The following is a 17,109-nucleotide window of genomic DNA, read 5'->3' as shown; positions in this document are numbered from 1 at the left end:
CTTCTAGCTTGGCCCCAATTAACAACTCAGGGGTTCATCAGGTTTCAGTCGGACAATATCACGACTGTAGCTTACATCAACCATCAGGGAGGGACAAGAAGCTCCCTAGCAATGATGGAAGTATCAAAGATAATTCGCTGGGCAGAGTCTCACTCTTGCCATCTGTCAGCAATCCACATCCCGGGAGTGGAGAACTGGGAGGCGGATTTCTTGAGTCGCCAGACTTTTCATCCGGGAGAGTGGGAACTTCATCCGGAAATTTTTGCCCAAATACTTCGACGTTGGGGCAAACCAGAGATAGATCTCATGGCGTCTCGCCAGAACGCCAAACTTCCTCACTACGGGTCCAGATCCAGGGATCCGGGAGCGGTTCTGATAGATGCTTTGACAGCACCTTGGAACTTCGGGATGGCTTATGTGTTTCCACCCTTCCCGCTGCTTCCTCGATTGATTGCGAAAATCAAACAAGAGAGAGCATCTGTGATTCTAATAGCGCCTGCATGGCCACGCAGGACTTGGTATGCAGATCTAGTGGACATGTCATCCTGTCCACCTTGGTCTCTACCTCTAAGACAGGACCTTCTGATACAGGGTCCATTCAAACATCAAAATCTAACTTCTCTGAAACTGACTGCTTGGAAATTGAACGCTTGATTTTATCAAAGCGTGGTTTTTCTGAGTCGGTTATTGATACCCTGATTCAGGCTAGGAAGCCTGTTACCAGAAAGATTTACCATAAAATATGGCGCAAATACCTATACTGGTGCGAATCCAAACGTTACTCCTGGAGTAAGGTTAGGATCCCTAGGATATTGTCTTTTCTACAAGAAGGTTTAGAAAAGGGTTTATCGGCTAGTTCATTAAAGGGACAGATTTCAGCTCTGTCCATCTTGTTACACAGGCGTCTGTCAGAAAATCCAGACGTCCAGGCTTTTTGTCAAGCTTTAGCTAGGATCAAGCCTGTGTTTAAAGCCGTTGCTCCGCCATGGAGTTTAAACTTAGTTCTTAACGTTTTACAAGGTGTTCCATTTGAACCCCTTCATTCCATTGATATAAAATTTTTATCTTGGAAAGTTCTGTTTTTAATGGCTATTTCCTCGGCTCGAAGAGTCTCTGAGTTATCAGCATTACATTGTGATTCTCCTTATCTGATTTTTCACACAGATAAGGTAGTTCTGCGTACTAAACCTGGGTTCTTACCTAAGGTAGTTACTAACAGGAATATCAATCAAGAGATTGTTGTTCCATCCTTGTGTCCAAATCCTTCTTCAAAGAAGGAACGTCTTCTACACAATCTGGATGTAGTTCGTGCCCTCAAGTTCTACTTGCAGGCAACTAAAAATTTTCGCCAAACTTCTTCCCTGTTTGTCGTTTATTCTGGACAGAGGAGAGGTCAAAAAGCTTCTGCTACCTCTCTCTCTTTTTGGCTTCGTAGCATAATACGTTTAGCCTATGAGACTGCTGGACAGCAGCCTCCTGAAAGGATTACAGCTCATTCCACTAGAGCTGTGGCTTCCACTTGGGCCTTTAAGAATGAGGCCTCTGTTGAACAGATTTGCAAGGCTGCAACTTGGTCTTCGCTTCATACTTTTTCCAAATTTTACAAATTTGACACTTTTGCTTCTTCGGAGGCTATTTTTGGGAGAAAGGTTCTTCAGGCAGTGGTTCCTTCTGTATAATGAGCCTGCCTATCCCTCCCGTCATCCGTGTACTTTTGCTTTGGTATTGGTATCCCAGAAGTAATGATGACCCGTGGACTGATCGCACATAACAGAAGAAAACATAATTTATGCTTACCTGATAAATTCCTTTCTTCTGTTGTGCGATCAGTCCACGGCCCGCCCTGTTTTTTAAGGCAGGTAAATATCTTTTAAATTATACTCCAGTCACCACTTCACCCTTGGTTACTCCTTTCTCGTTGATTCTTGGTCGAATGACTGGGACTGACGTAGAGGGGAGGAGCTATATCAGCTCTGCTGGGTGAATCCTCTTGCATTTCCTGTTGGGGAGGAGTTATATCCCAGAAGTAATGATGACCCGTGGACTGATCGCACAACAGAAGAAAGGAATTTATCAGGTAAGCATAAATTATGTTTTTTTGCAGGCTTTTGTTTAGACCAATTGCTCCACCCTGGTGTCTGAATTTAGTTCTTAATGTTCTTCAAGGGGTTCCGTTTGAACCTATGCATTCCATAGATATTAAACTGTTATCTTGGAAAGTTTTGTTCTTGGTTGCTATTTCTTCTGCTCGTAGAGTTTCTGAGCTTTCAGTGTTGCAATGTGATTCACCTTATCTGATCTTCCATTCTGATAAGGTGGTTTTACGTACCAAACCTGGGTTCCTTCCTAAGGTTGTTTCTAATAAGAATATTAATCAGGAAATCGTTGTTCCTTCATTATGTCCTAATCCTTCTTCTAAGAAGGAGCATAAGTTGCATAACCTGGACGTGGTCCGTGCCTTTAAGTTTTACTTGCAGGCGACTAAGGATTTCCGTCAATCATCTTTGTTCATAGTTTATTCTGGAAAGTGTAGGGGTCAGAAAGCTACGGCTACCTCTCTTTCTTTTTGGCTGAAGAGTATCATTCATCTGGCGTATGAGACTGCTGGACAGCAGCCTCCTGAAAAAATTACGGCTCATTCTACTAGGGCTGTGGCTTCCTCATGGGCATTTAAAACGATGCTTCTGTTGAACAGATTTGCAAGGCTGCAACTTGGTAGTCTCTTCATATTTTTTACAAATTTTACAAATTTGATACTTTTGCTTCTTCTGAGGCGGGTTTTGTGGGAAAGGTTCTTCAAGCAGTGGTGCCTTCCATTTAGGTTCCTGTCTTGTCCCTCCCTTTTCATCCGTGTACTGTAGCTTTGGTATTGTATCCCACAAGTAAGGATGAAATCCGTGGACTCGTCATATCTTGTAGAAGAAAAGTAAATTTATGCTTACCTGATAAATTAATTTCTTCTACGATATGACGAGTCCACGGCCCTCCCTGTCATTTTTAAGACAGGTTTAATTTAGTTATATTTTTTGTAAACTTCAGTCACCTCTACACCTTTGGCTTTTCCTTTCTCTTCCTAACTTTGGTCGAATGACTGGAGGTGGAGGGAAGGGAGGAGCTATATATACAGCTCTGCTGTGGTGCTCTTTGCCACTTCCTGTTAGCAGGAGGATAAATCCCACAAGTAAGGATGAAATCCGTGGACTCATATCGTAGAAGAAATTAATTTATCAGGTAAGCATAAATTTACTTTTTGCATTTTTATCCACTTTTGGCAGTCTTTTAGAAGCCATGATACAGTGGCAAGAGTTCTAGAGGTGTTATTGCTATTTGTATGAGAAATATGTCGGCTTCATATATTGCTTATAAGTGCTAGTGAATAACACAGAAACTGCTTCTTTACTCCATTCTTTTCCCCTGATAAGGACCAAGGCGTAGCAGTAAAGTGAGAGATGTAAGGCCCGCTCTTGGGCTTGTGCTGCTGTGGCCGTATTATAAAAGATTTTTTTTCTTTGGGTTTTTGATTTATTTTCTCATTGAAATAAGCTGTTTTTTAATCCCTCCCTTTATGTTAATGCTTGTGGACTTCCACGGCTTGGGTATTCCCATATGAAATGGATCATGGACTCACACAAGCCCTCACCCTTTGTTGATTTCTTGGGGTTGATTTATTTTTAGAACATCTTTTTTTCTACTCCTTTTTTGGCTAATTCCTTTTACCTCACTTGCTTGGCTATACGTTAGATTAAGGTATGTGTGAGGTGGAAGGGGTTTTATAGAGCTCTTGGGGTTTGGGAAGCCTCCTCCTGGTGGATTGTGGACTCTCACCACCATGAAAATAATGAATTAATCAGGTAAGTATAATAAACGTGGCCCTTGGTTTACAACGGTTCAATTTGCACCGTTTCAGAACAACAACCTTTTCTCTTGTAAGATGTATCGAGTCCACGGATTCATCCTTACTTGTGGGATATTCTCCTCCCCTACAGGAAGTGGCAGAGAGAGCACCCACAGCAGAACTGCCTATATAGCTCCCCACTTAGCTCCACCCCCCAGTCAGTGATTAATACTATGTTGCAGGCACGTAAATCTGTGTCTAGAAAGATTTATTTACCGAGTCTGGAAGACTTTCATTTCTTGGTGTTCTTCTCATAAATTCTCTTGGCATTCTTTTAGAATTCCTAGAATTTTGCAGTTTCTTCAGGATGGTTTGGATAAGGGTTTGTCTGCAAGCTCTTTGAAAGGTCAAATCTCTGCTCTTTCTGTTCTTTTTCACAGAAAGATTGCTAATCATCCTGATATTCGTTGTTTTGTTCAGGCTTTGGTTCGCATCAAGCCTGTCATTAAAGTGAAGGTAAAGTTAGCATCTTTCGATCTTTTCAAATGTAAATAGCCTAAAAAATAATGGTAGTTTAATTCATCAATTTCATTAAAAATCTATATTTACAGATTTATCTGCTTTTTCTAACTCTATTCTCCTCGTTCTGTAATCTGCCCGTATATTATTTTTTTTTTGGCAGCCAGGTCACGTTGTTCTATTAGCCAATTATCTGTCTGGCCGTTAGGCGGCCGTCATTTGACGTCACTGTATTACTATTCGTTCTGCGCATGCGTTAGACACGTTACACTTCGCTTCAAGTGGTAATAGTTTTTAGTCGCGCAGGCGCAAATTGAGGTGAAGGCGTAATGTGCGCAGGCGCAAATTGAGGTGAAGGCGTAATGTGCGCATGCGCAAGATTAAAGAAAATCGCGAACGCGCATTTACCATACGTATAGAGCGGGTGGCAACGCTCTATACGTAATACACCAAGAAAGCAGGAAATAACTGGAAGGAGGAGCTTTAATCGGCCGGAGACGTAAAGATAAAGTATTTATTTTATATATATATATAGAAATATGTCCTAAAAACTTAGCGATCTTGCTATATTTTGACCAATTAACACACTACTGCTTTCAGTTGCAGAAAACTTTACCTTCACTTTAAGTCAATCTCTCCTCCTTGGAGTCTTAATTTGGTTTGGAGGGCTTTACAGGCTCCTCCGTTTGAGCCTATGTATTCTCTGGATATTAAATTACTTTCTTGGAATGTTTTGTTCCTTTTGACCATCTCTTCTGCTAGAAGAGTTTCTGAGTTATCTGCTCTTTCTTGTAAATCTCCTTTTCTGATTTTTCATCAGGATAAGGCGGTATTGCGGACTTCATTTAAATTTTTACCTAAGGTTGTGAATTCTAACAACATCAGTAGAGAGATTGTTGTCCCTTCATTGTGTCCTAATCCTAAGAATTCTATGGAGAAATCTTTACATTCTTTGGATGTAGTAAGAGCGTTGAAATATGTTGAAGCTACTAAAGGTTTTAGAAAGACTTCTAGTCTATTTGTTATCTTTTCTGGGTCCAGGAAAGGTCAGAAGGCTTCTGCTATTTCCTTGGCATCTTGGTTAAAGTCCTTGATTCATCATGCTTATGTAGAGTCGGGTAATTCCCTGCCTCAAAGGATTACGGCTCATTCTACTAGGTCAGGTTCTACTTCCTGGGCTTTTAGGAATGAAGCTTCTGTTGATCAAATTTGCAAAGCAGCAACTTGGTCTTCTTTGCATACTTTTACTAAATTCTACCATTTTGATGTGTTTTCTTCTTCTGAAGCAGTTTTTGGTAGAAAAGTACTTCAGGCAGCTGTTTTAGTTTGATTCTTCTGCTTATAATTTCAGTTTTTTTCCATTATGAGATTAAAACTTTTTGATTTGGGTTGTGGATTATTTTCTCAGCGGAATTGGCTTTCTTTATTTTATCCCTCCCTTTCTAGTGACTCTTGCGTGGAAGTTCCACATCTTGGGTATCTGCTATCCCATACGTCACTAGCTCATGGACTCCTGCTAATTACATGAAAGAAAACATAATTTATGTAAGAACTTACCTGATAAATTCATTTCTTTCATATTAGCAAGAGTCCATGAGGCCCACCCTTTTTGTGGTGGCTATGATTTTTTTGTATAAAGCACAATTATTCCATTTCCTTATTTTTAATGCTTTCGCTCCTTTCTTATCACCCCACTTCTTGGCTATTCGTTAAACTGTGGGTGTGGTTAGGGGTGTATTTATAGGCATTTTGAGGTTTGGGAAACTTTGCCCCTCCTGGTAGGAATGTATATCCCATACGTCACTAGCTCATGGACTCTTGCTAATATGAAAGAAATGAATTTATCAGGTAAGTTCTTACATAAATTATGTTTTTCCAGTCCCTAAGAGGATTGTGAATATTATTGCTACAGAGTGGGATAGACCAGGTATTCCTTTTATTCCCCCTCCTGTTTTTAAGAATGTTTCCCATATCTGACACCATGCGGGACTCGTGGCAGACAGTTCCTAAGGTGGAGGGAGCTATTTCTACTCTGTCTAAGCATACAACTATACCTATTGAAGTCAGTTGTGCTTTCAAAGATCCTATGGATAAAAAATTAGAGGGTCTCCTGAAGAAAATTTTTGTTCATCAAGGTTTTCGTCTTCAACCTACTGTGTGCATTATTCCTGCAACTACTGCAGCTGCTTTCTGGTTTGAGGCTCTAGAAGAGGCTCTTCCGATGGAGACTCCATTAGAAGAAATTTTGGACAGAATTAAGGCCCTTAAATTGGCTAATTCTTTTATTACAGATGCCGCTTTTCAACTGGCTAAATTAGCGGCAAAGAATTCAGGTTTTGCCATTTTAGCACGCAGGGCGTTATGGATTAAATACTGGTCTGCTGATGTGTCATCTAAAACTATAAGCTTTTGAACATCCCTTTCAAGGGAAAGACCCTATTTGGGCCTGAACTGAAAGAGATTATTTCAGACATCACTGGAGGGAAAGGTCATGCCCTCCCTCAGGATAGATCAAATAAGATGAGGACCTAACAAAATAATTTTCGTTCCTTTCGGAATTTCAAGATTGGTTCAGCTTCCTCTGTTGCAAAGCAAGAGGGGAATTTTGCCCAGTCCAAGTCAGTCTGGCTTGGAACAAGGGTAAACACGCCAAGAAGCCTGCAGCTGCCTTTAAGACAGCATGAAGGGGTAGCCCCCGATCCAGGACCGGATCTAGTAGGGGGCAGACTCTCTCTCTTCGCTAAGGCTTGGGCAAGAGATGTTCACAATCCCTGGGCTTTAGAAATTGTGTCCCAGGGATATCTTCTGGAATTCAAAGACTCCCTTCCAAGGGGGAGATTTCACATTTCTCGATTGTCTGTAAACCAGACAAAGAGAGAGGCGTTCTTACGCTGTGTAGAAGACCTACATACCATGGGGGTGATCCGCCCAGTCCCAAAAGAGGAACAGGGGCTAGGATTTTACTCAAACCTGTTTGTGGTTTCCAAAAAAGAGGGAACTTTCAGATCAATCTTGGATCTCAAAATTCTAAACAAGTTCCTCAAAGTCCCATCATTCAAGATGGAGACTATTCGGTCTATTCTACCTCTGATCAGGAGGGTCAATATATGACCACCGTGGACTTAAAGGATGCGTATCTACACATCCCTATTCACAGAATTTTCACAAGGGTGCTAGGGTCCCTTCTGGCGGTTATACAACCACGGGGCATAGCAGTGGCGCCTTATCTTAATTCAGGCATCAACTTTCCAGTTATCCAAGTCTCACACGGACATTGTGTTGGCTTTTCTGAAATCTCACGGGTGGACGGTGAACATAAAGAGTTCTCTCTTCCCTCTTACAAGAGTTTCCTTCCTAGGGACTCTGATAGACTCGGTAGAAATGAAAATATTTCTGACGGAGGTCAGAAAATCAAAACTTCGGACTCATGGTAGCGGCAATGGACATAGTTCCTTTTGCCCGCCTACACCTCAGACCACTGCAACTGTGCATGCTCAAACAGTGGAATGGGGATTATACAGATTTGTCTCCTCAACTGCATCTGGACCAGGAGACCAGAGATTCACTTCTCTGGTGGTTGTCTCAGGACCACCTGTCTCAGGGAATGTGTTTCCGCAGGCCAGAGTGGCTCATTGTAACTACAGATGCCAGCCTGCTAGGCTGGGGTGCAGTCTGGAACTCCCTGAAAGCACAGGGCTTATGGTCTTGGGAGGAATCTCTTCTCCCGATAAATATTCTAGAACTGAGAGCGATATTCAATGCGCTTCAGGCATGGCCTCAGCTTGCTGCGGCCAAATTCATCAGGTTTCAGTCGGACAACATCATGACACTAGCTTATATCAATCGTCAAGGAGGAACAAGGAGTTCTCTAGCGATGATGGAGGTAACCAAAATAATCCGATGGGCAGAGGATCACTCTTGCCATCTCTCAGCAATCCACATCCCAGGAGTAGAGAACTGGGAGGCGGATTTCCTAAATCGTTGGACTTTTCATCTGGGGGAGTGGGAACTTCATCCGGAGATATTTGCCCAGCTGATTCAGCTATGGGGCACACCAGAATTGGATCTGATGGCGTCCCGTCAGAATGTCAAACTTCCTCGTTACGGGTCCAGGTCCCGGGATCCCAAGGCAGTACTGATGGATGCTCTTGCAGTGCCTTGGTCCTTCAATCTGGCCTATGTATTTCCACCGTTTCCTCTCCTCCCATGTCTGGTTGCCAGAATAAAGCAGGAGAGAGCTTCGGTGATTCTGATAGCGCCTGCGTGGCCACGCAGGACTTGGTATGCAGACCTAGTGGACATGTCCTTGGTTCTACTATGATCTCTGCCAATGAGGCGGGACCTTCTAATCCAAGGTCTGTTCACGCATCCAAATCTAATTTCTCTGCGCCTGACTGCTTGGAGATTGAACGCCTGATTCTATCAAAGCGTGGTTTCTCTGAGTCGGTCATTGATACCCTGATTCAGGCTAGAAAGCCTGTCACCAGGAAGATCTATCATAAGATTTGGCGCAAATATCTTTATTGGTGTGAATCCAAAGGTTACTCGTGGAGTAAGTTTAGGATTCCTTGAATATTGTCTTTTCTCCAAGAAGGTTTGGAGAAGGGATTATCAGCTAGTTCTTTATAAGGACAAATATCTGCTTTGTCTATTCTTCTACACAAACGTCTGGCAGATGTCCCAGACTTTCGAGCATTTAGTCAGGCTTTGGTCAGAATCAAGCCTGTATTTAAACCTGTTGCTCCGCCATGGAGCCTAAATTTAGTTCTTATATGCATTCCCTGGATATTAATCTTCTATCTTGGAAAGTTTTGTTTTTAGTAGCTATCTCTTCGGCTCGAAGAGTTTCTGAGCTTTACAGTGTGATTCCCCTTATCTTATTTTCCATGCAGATAAGCTGGTTTTGCGTACCAAACCTGGGTTCCTCCCTAAGGTTGGTTCTAACAGGAATATCAATCAAGAGATTGTTGTTCTTTCACTGTGTCCTAATCCTTCTTCAAAGAAGGAATGTTTGTTGCACAATCTTGATGTGGTTCGTGCTTTAAAGTTCTACTTACAAGCAACTAAAGATTTCCGTCAAACATCTTCATTGTTTGTTGTTTATTCTGGTAAGCAGAGAGGTCAGAAGGCTACGGCTACCTCTCTTTTGGCTGAAAAGCTTCATCCGTTTGGCCTATGAGACTGCTGGACAGCAGCCTCCTGAAAGAATTACTGCTCATTCTACTAGAGCTGTGGCTTCCACATGGCTTTTAAAAATGAGGCTTCTGTTGAACAGATTTGTAATGCGGCGACTTGGTCTTCGCTTGATACTTTTTCCAAATTTTACAAATTTGATACTTTTGCTTCTTCGGAGGCTATTTTTGGGAGAGAGGTTCTACAAGCAGTGGTGCCTTCCGTTTAAGGTCCCTGTCTTGTCCCTCCCTTCATCCGTGTCCTAAAGCTTTGCTATTGGTATCCCACAAGTAAGGATGAATCTGTGGACTCGATACATCTTACAAGAGAAAACATAATTTATGCTTACCTGATAAATGTATTTCTCTTGTGATGTATCAAGTCCACGGCCCGCCCTGTTTGTTAAGACAGGCATATCTATTTTTATTTTTAAACTTTCAGTCACCACTGCACCCTATAGTTTCTCCTTTTTCTTCCTAGCCTTCGGTCGAATGACGGGGGGGGGGGGGGGGGGCTATATAGGCAGCTCTGCTGTGGGTTCTCTCTCTGCCACTTCCTGTAGGGGAGGAGAATATCCCACAAGTAAGGATGAATCCGTGGACTCGATACATCACAAGAGAAATAAATTTATCAGGTAAGCATAAATTGGTTTTTTTCAGTCATGTGACTGCTATTGAAAAGAATTGAGAAGCAGTGCATTGATTAAAATAGCCAGTAGGTGGAGCTGTCCGCTTGTTTTCCAGCAACGATATGCAAGTCAAGCAAGCTAAAATTAATCAGTATAACTAGACCTGAGCTATCGAGCAGCTTTCATAGGAACAATATCTTCCAGTCTATAAATCAGTCCAGATTGGAATGCATAGAAAGAATTGTTTGCAGAAAAATGCAAGTAAAGTTTGTGTTGTGTGATTATTTTATTAGGTTTATAATGCTGTTTAGCAAATGTTTTTGTTCATTTAACTTAGTTTAATTATATATTCTGTGTTGTGTGATTTTTTTTTTGTGATTTCAAAGCTTTAAAAATAATGTATTAGGTGTTATTTATGACAATTTTGAGAGGGGCCTGGAACCTAACCCCCTCACTTCCCATTGACTTACATTATAAACTGGGTTTCAATTTACAACGGTTTCGATTTACAATAGGGATGCACCGAAATTTCGGCCGCAGAAAGTTTCGGCCGAAAATGGTATTTTTGGCTATTTCGGTTTTCGTTTTTTTTGCCTGTTAGTTTCGGTAAAATTATTGTGTAGCATATTTCAAATTTGGTGCTAGCCTAGAGCTGCTGTTTAAGTTTATTACTTCACTTACTGTTCTGCATACAATGAGTTTTCTAGGATTATACTTTATTTGGATAATTGGTAAAAAAAAACATGTTAAATATGATTGTTACATAGTACTAAATGAAGAATAAAACAGTATTTCTCCAACATAGGTGTGTCCGGTCCACGGCGTCATCCTTACTTGTGGGATATTCTCTTCCCCAACAGGAAATGGCAAAGAGCCCAGCAAAGCTGGTCACATGATCCCTCCTAGGCTCCGCCTACCCCAGTCATTCTCTTTGCCGTTGTACAGGCAACATCTCCACGGAGATGGCTTAGAGTTTTTTAGTGTTTAACTGTAGTTTTTATTATTCAATCAAGAGTTTGTTATTTTGAAATAGTGCTGGTATGTACTATTTACTCAGAAACAGAAAAGAGATGAAGATTTCTGTTTGTATGAGGAAAATGATTTTAGCAACCGTCACTAAAATCCATGGCTGTTCCACACAGGACTGTTGAGAGCAATTAACTTCAGTTGGGGGAACAGTGAGCAGTCTCTTGCTGCTTGAGGTATGACACATTCTAACAAGACGATGTAATGCTGGAAGCTGTCATTTTCCCTATGGGATCCGGTAAGCCATGTTTATTACGATCGTAAATAAGGGCTTCAAAAAGGGCTTATTAAGACTGTAGACTTTTTCTGGGCTAAATCGATTCATTATTAACACATATTTAGCCTTGAGGAATCATTTTATCTGGGTATTTTGATATAATAATATCGGCAGGCACTGTTTTAGACACCTTATTCTTTAGGGGCTTTCCCAAAGCATAGGCAGAGCCTCATTTTCGCGCCGGTGTTGCGCACTTGTTTTTGAGAGGCATGGCATGCAGTCGCATGTGAGAGGAGCTCTGATACTTAGAAAAGACTTTCTGAAGGCGTCATTTGGTATCGTATTCCCCTTGGGGCTTGGTTGGGTCTCAGCAAAGCAGATACCAGGGACTGTAAAGGGGTTAAAGTTCAAAACGGCTCCGGTTCCGTTATTTTAAGGGTTAAAGCTTCCAAATTTGGTGTGCAATACTTTTAAGGCTTTAAGACACTGTGGTGAAAATTTGGTGAATTTTGAACAATTCCTTCATGTTTTTTCGCAATTGCAGTAATAAAGTGTGTTCAGTTTAAAATTTAAAGTGACAGTAACGGTTTTATTTTAAAACGTTTTTTGTACTTTGTTATCAAGTTTATGCCTGTTTAACATGTCTGAACTACCAGATAGACTGTGTTCTGAATGTGGGGAAGCCAGAATTCCTATTCATTTAAATAAATGTGATTTATGTGACAATGACAATGATGCCCAAGATGATTCCTCAAGTGAGGGGAGTAAGCATGGTACTGCATCATTCCCTCCTTCGTCTACACGAGTCTTGCCCACTCAGGAGGCCCCTAGTACATCTAGCGCGCCAATACTCCTTACTATGCAACAATTAACGGCTGTAATGGATAATTCTGTCAAAAACATTTTAGCCAAAATGAACACTTATCAGCGTAAGCGCGACTGCTCTGTTTTAGATACTGAAGAGCATGACGACGCTGATAATAATATTTCTGAAGGGCCCCTAACCCAGTCTGATGGGGCCAGGGAGGTTTTGTCTGAGGGAGAAATTACTGATTCAGGGAACATTTCTCAACAAGCTGAACCTGATGTGATTGCATTTAAATTTAAGTTGGAACATCTCCGCATTCTGCTTATGGAGGTATTATCCACTCTGGATGATTGTGACAAGTTGGTCATCCCAGAGAAACTATGTAAAATGGACAAGTTCCTAGAGGTGCCGGGGCTCCCAGAAGCTTTTCCTATACCCAAGCGGGTGGCGGACATTGTTAATAAAGAATGGGAAAGGCCCGGTATTCCTTTCGTCCCTCCCCCCATATTTAAAAAATTGTTTCCTATGGTCGACCCCAGAAAGGACTTATGGCAGACAGTCCCCAAGGTCGAGGGAGCGGTTTCCACTTTAAACAAACGCACCACTATACCCATAGAGGATAGTTGTGCTTTCAAAGATCCTATGGATAAAAAATTAGGTTTGCTTAAAAAGATGTTTGTTCAGCAGGGTTACCTTCTACAACCAATTTCATGCATTGTCCCTGTCGCTACAGCCGCATGTTTCTGGTTCGATGAGCTGATAAAGGCGGTCGATAGTGATTCTCCTCCTTATGAGGAGATTATGGACAGAATCAATGCTCTCAAATTGGCTAATTCTTTCACCCTAGACGCCACTTTGCAATTGGCTAGGTTAGCGGCTAAGAATTCTGGGTTTGCTATTGTGGCGCGCAGAGCGCTTTGGTTGAAATCTTGGTCGGCTGATGCGTCTTCCAAGAACAAGCTACTTAACATTCCTTTCAAGGGGAAAACGCTGTTTGGCCCTGACTTGAAAGAGATTATCTCTGATATCACTGGGGGTAAGGGCCACGCCCTTCCTCAGGATCGGCCTTTCAAGGCAAAAAATAAACCTAATTTTCGTCCCTTTCGTAGAAACGGACCAGCCCAAAGTGCTACGTCCTCTAAGCAAGAGGGTAATACTTCTCAAGCCAAGCCAGCTTGGAGACCAATGCAAGGCTGGAACAAGGGAAAGCAGGCCAAGAAACCTGCCACTGCTACCAAGACAGCATGAAATGTTGGCCCCCGATCCGGGACCGGATCTGGTGGGGGGCAGACTCTCTCTCTTCGCTCAGGCTTGGGCAAGAGATGTTCTGGATCCTTGGGCGCTAGAAATAGTCTCCCAAGGTTATCTTCTGGAATTCAAGGGACTTCCCCCAAGGGGGAGGTTCCACAGGTCTCAGTTGTCTTCAGACCACATAAAAAGACAGGCATTCTTACATTGTGTAGAAGACCTGTTAAAAATGGGAGTGATTCATCCTGTTCCATTAAGAGAACAAGGGATGGGGTTCTACTCCAATCTGTTTATAGTTCCCAAAAAAGAGGGAACGTTCAGACCAATCTTAGATCTCAAGATCTTAAACAAGTTTCTCAAGGTTCCATCGTTCAAGATGGAAACCATTCGAACTATTCTTCCTTCCATCCAGGAAGGTCAATTCATGACCACGGTGGATTTAAAGGATGCGTATCTACATATTCCTATCCACAAGGAACATCATCGGTTCCTGAGGTTCGCATTCCTGGACAAACATTACCAGTTCGTGGCGCTTCCTTTCGGATTAGCCACTGCTCCAAGGATTTTCACAAAGGTACTAGGGTCCCTTCTAGCTGTGCTAAGACCAAGGGGCATTGCTGTAGTACCTTACTTGGACGACATTCTGATTCAAGCGTCGTCCCTTCCTCAAGCAAAGGCTCACACGGACATTGTCCTGGCCTTTCTCAGATCTCACGGATGGAAAGTGAACGTGGAAAAGAGTTCTCTATCTCCGTCAACAAGGGTTCCCTTCTTGGGAACAATAATAGACTCCTTAGAAATGAGGATTTTTCTGACAGAGGCCAGAAAAACAAAACTTCTAGACTCTTGTCGGATACTTCATTCCGTTCCTCTTCCTTCCATAGCTCAGTGCATGGAAGTGATCGGGTTGATGGTAGCGGCAATGGACATAGTTCCTTTTGCGCCCATTCATCTAAGACCATTACAACTGTGCATGCTCAGTCAGTGGAATGGGGACTATACAGACTTGTCTCCGAAGATACAAGTAAATCAGAGGACCAGAGACTCACTCCGTTGGTGGCTGTCCCTGGACAACCTGTCACGAGGGATGACATTCCGCAGACCAGAGTGGGTCATTGTCACGACCGACGCCAGTCTGATGGGCTGGGGCGCGGTCTGGGGATCCCTGAAAGCTCAGGGTCTTTGGTCTCGGGAAGAATCTCTTCTACCGATAAATATTCTGGAACTGAGAGCGATATTCAATGCTCTCAAGGCTTGGCCTCAGCTAGCGAGGGCCAAGTTCATACGGTTTCAATCAGACAACATGACAACTGTTGCGTACATCAACCACCAGGGGGGAACAAGGAGTTCCCTGGCGATGGAAGAAGTGACAAAAATCATTCTATGGGCGGAGTCTCACTCCTGCCACCTGTCTGCTATCCACATCCCAGGAGTGGAAAATTGGGAAGCGGATTTTCTGAGTCGTCAGACATTGCATCCGGGGGAGTGGGAACTCCATCCGGAAATCTTTGCCCAAGTCACTCAGCTGTGGGGCATTCCAGACATGGATCTGATGGCCTCTCGTCAGAACTTCAAAGTTCCTTGCTACGGGTCCAGATCCAGGGATCCCAAGGCGGCTCTAGTGGATGCACTAGTAGCACCTTGGACATTCAAACTAGCTTATGTGTTCCCGCCGTTTCCTCTCATCCCCAGGCTGGTAGCCAGGATCAATCAGGAGAGGGCGTCGGTGATCTTGATAGCTCCTGCGTGGCCACGCAGGACTTGGTATGCAGATCTGGTGAATATGTCATCGGCTCCACCTTGGAAGCTACCTTTGAGACGAGACCTTCTTGTTCAGGATCCGTTCGAACATCCGAATCTGGTTTCACTCCAGCTGACTGCTTGGAGATTGAACGCTTGATCTTATCGAAGCGAGGGTTCTCAGATTCTGTTATCGATACTCTTGTTCAGGCCAGAAAGCCTGTAACTAGAAAGATTTACCACAAAATTTGGAAAAAATATATCTGTTGGTGTGAATCTAAGGGATTCCCTTGGGACAAGGTTAAGATTCCTAGGATTCTATCCTTCCTTCAAGAAGGATTGGAAAAAGGATTATCTGCAAGTTCCCTGAAGGGACAGATTTCTGCCTTGTCTGTGTTACTTCACAAAAAGCTGGCCGCTGTGCCAGATGTTCAAGCCTTTGTTCAGGCTCTGGTTAGAATTAAGCCTGTTTACAAACCTTTGACTCCTCCTTGGAGTCTCAATTTAGTTCTTTCAGTTCTTCAGGGGGTTCCGTTTGAACCCTTGCATTCCGTTGATATTAAGTTATTATCTTGGAAAGTTTTGTTTTTAGTTGCAATTTCTTCTGCTAGAAGAGTTTCAGAATTATCTGCTCTGCAGTGTTCTCCTCCTTATCTGGTGTTCCATGCAGATAAGGTGGTTTTACGTACTAAACCTGGTTTTCTTCCAAAAGTTGTTTCTAACAAAAACATTAACCAGGAGATTATCGTACCTTCTCTGTGTCCGAAACCAGTTTCAAAGAAGGAACGTTTGTTGCACAATTTGGATGTTGTTCGCGCTCTAAAATTCTATTTAGATGCTACAAAGGATTTTAGACAAACATCTTCCTTGTTTGTTGTTTATTCCGGTAAAAGGAGAGGTCAAAAAGCAACTTCTACCTCTCTCTCTTTTTGGATTAAAAGCATCATCAGATTGGCTTACGAGACTGCCGGACGGCAGCCTCCCGAAAGAATCACAGCTCATTCCACTAGGGCTGTGGCTTCCACATGGGCCTTCAAGAACGAGGCTTCTGTTGATCAGATATGTAGGGCAGCGACTTGGTCTTCACTGCACACTTTTACCAAATTTTACAAGTTTGATACTTTTGCTTCTTCTGAGGCTATTTTTGGGAGAAAGGTTTTGCAAGCCGTGGTGCCTTCCACTTAGGTGACCTGATTTGCTCCCTCCCTTCATCCGTGTCCTAAAGCTTTGGTATTGGTTCCCACAAGTAAGGATGACGCCGTGGACCGGACACACCTATGTTGGAGAAAACAGAATTTATGTTTACCTGATAAATTACTTTCTCCAACGGTGTGTCCGGTCCACGGCCCGCCCTGGTTTTTTTAATCAGGTCTGATAATTTATTTTCTTTAACTACAGTCACCACGGTACCATATGGTTTCTCCTATGCAAATATTCCTCCTTAACGTCGGTCGAATGACTGGGGTAGGCGGAGCCTAGGAGGGATCATGTGACCAGCTTTGCTGGGCTCTTTGCCATTTCCTGTTGGGGAAGAGAATATCCCACAAGTAAGGATGACGCCGTGGACCGGACACACCGTTGGAGAAAGTAATTTATCAGGTAAACATAAATTCTGTTATTGATATTTCTAATTGTTTTAAGTAGGGATGCACCAAAATTTTGGTCATTTTGGTCGAAAATGGCATTTTTTGCCTGTTTTTTTTTTTCCTTGGTAAAATTATTGTGTAGCATATTAATGTTTTAAGATATTTTTGTCCAATTTTAGTGTGTTACTTTCAATAAAAGTGTGGGCTTTTTTTATTGGCTCTAATTATGCAAAAAAAAAAACTAAAAAAAAAATAATTTGAAAAAATACATTTTCGGTATCAGTTTCGGTTTTCGGCCAAGTGCATCCCGGATTTTCGGATTCAGTTTCG

At 42.5% G+C, this 17,109-nt stretch overlaps 1 protein-coding gene across 1 annotated transcript in view; it reads left to right on the top strand.

The window, feature by feature from the left end:
- The window catches only part of DOT1L (DOT1 like histone lysine methyltransferase), a 742,223-nt gene that overhangs the window by 645,814 nt on the left and 79,300 nt on the right, over nucleotides 1-17,109 (top strand). The gene's annotated exons all lie outside the window — the stretch shown is intronic.

Source organism: Bombina bombina, chromosome 2 (genome assembly GCF_027579735.1).
Source record: "Bombina bombina isolate aBomBom1 chromosome 2, aBomBom1.pri, whole genome shotgun sequence".
Lineage (NCBI taxonomy): Eukaryota > Metazoa > Chordata > Amphibia > Anura > Bombinatoridae > Bombina > Bombina bombina.
The sequence above is the reverse complement of the archived record's forward strand: the minus strand, read 5'-3'. Positions and strand labels throughout refer to the sequence as shown.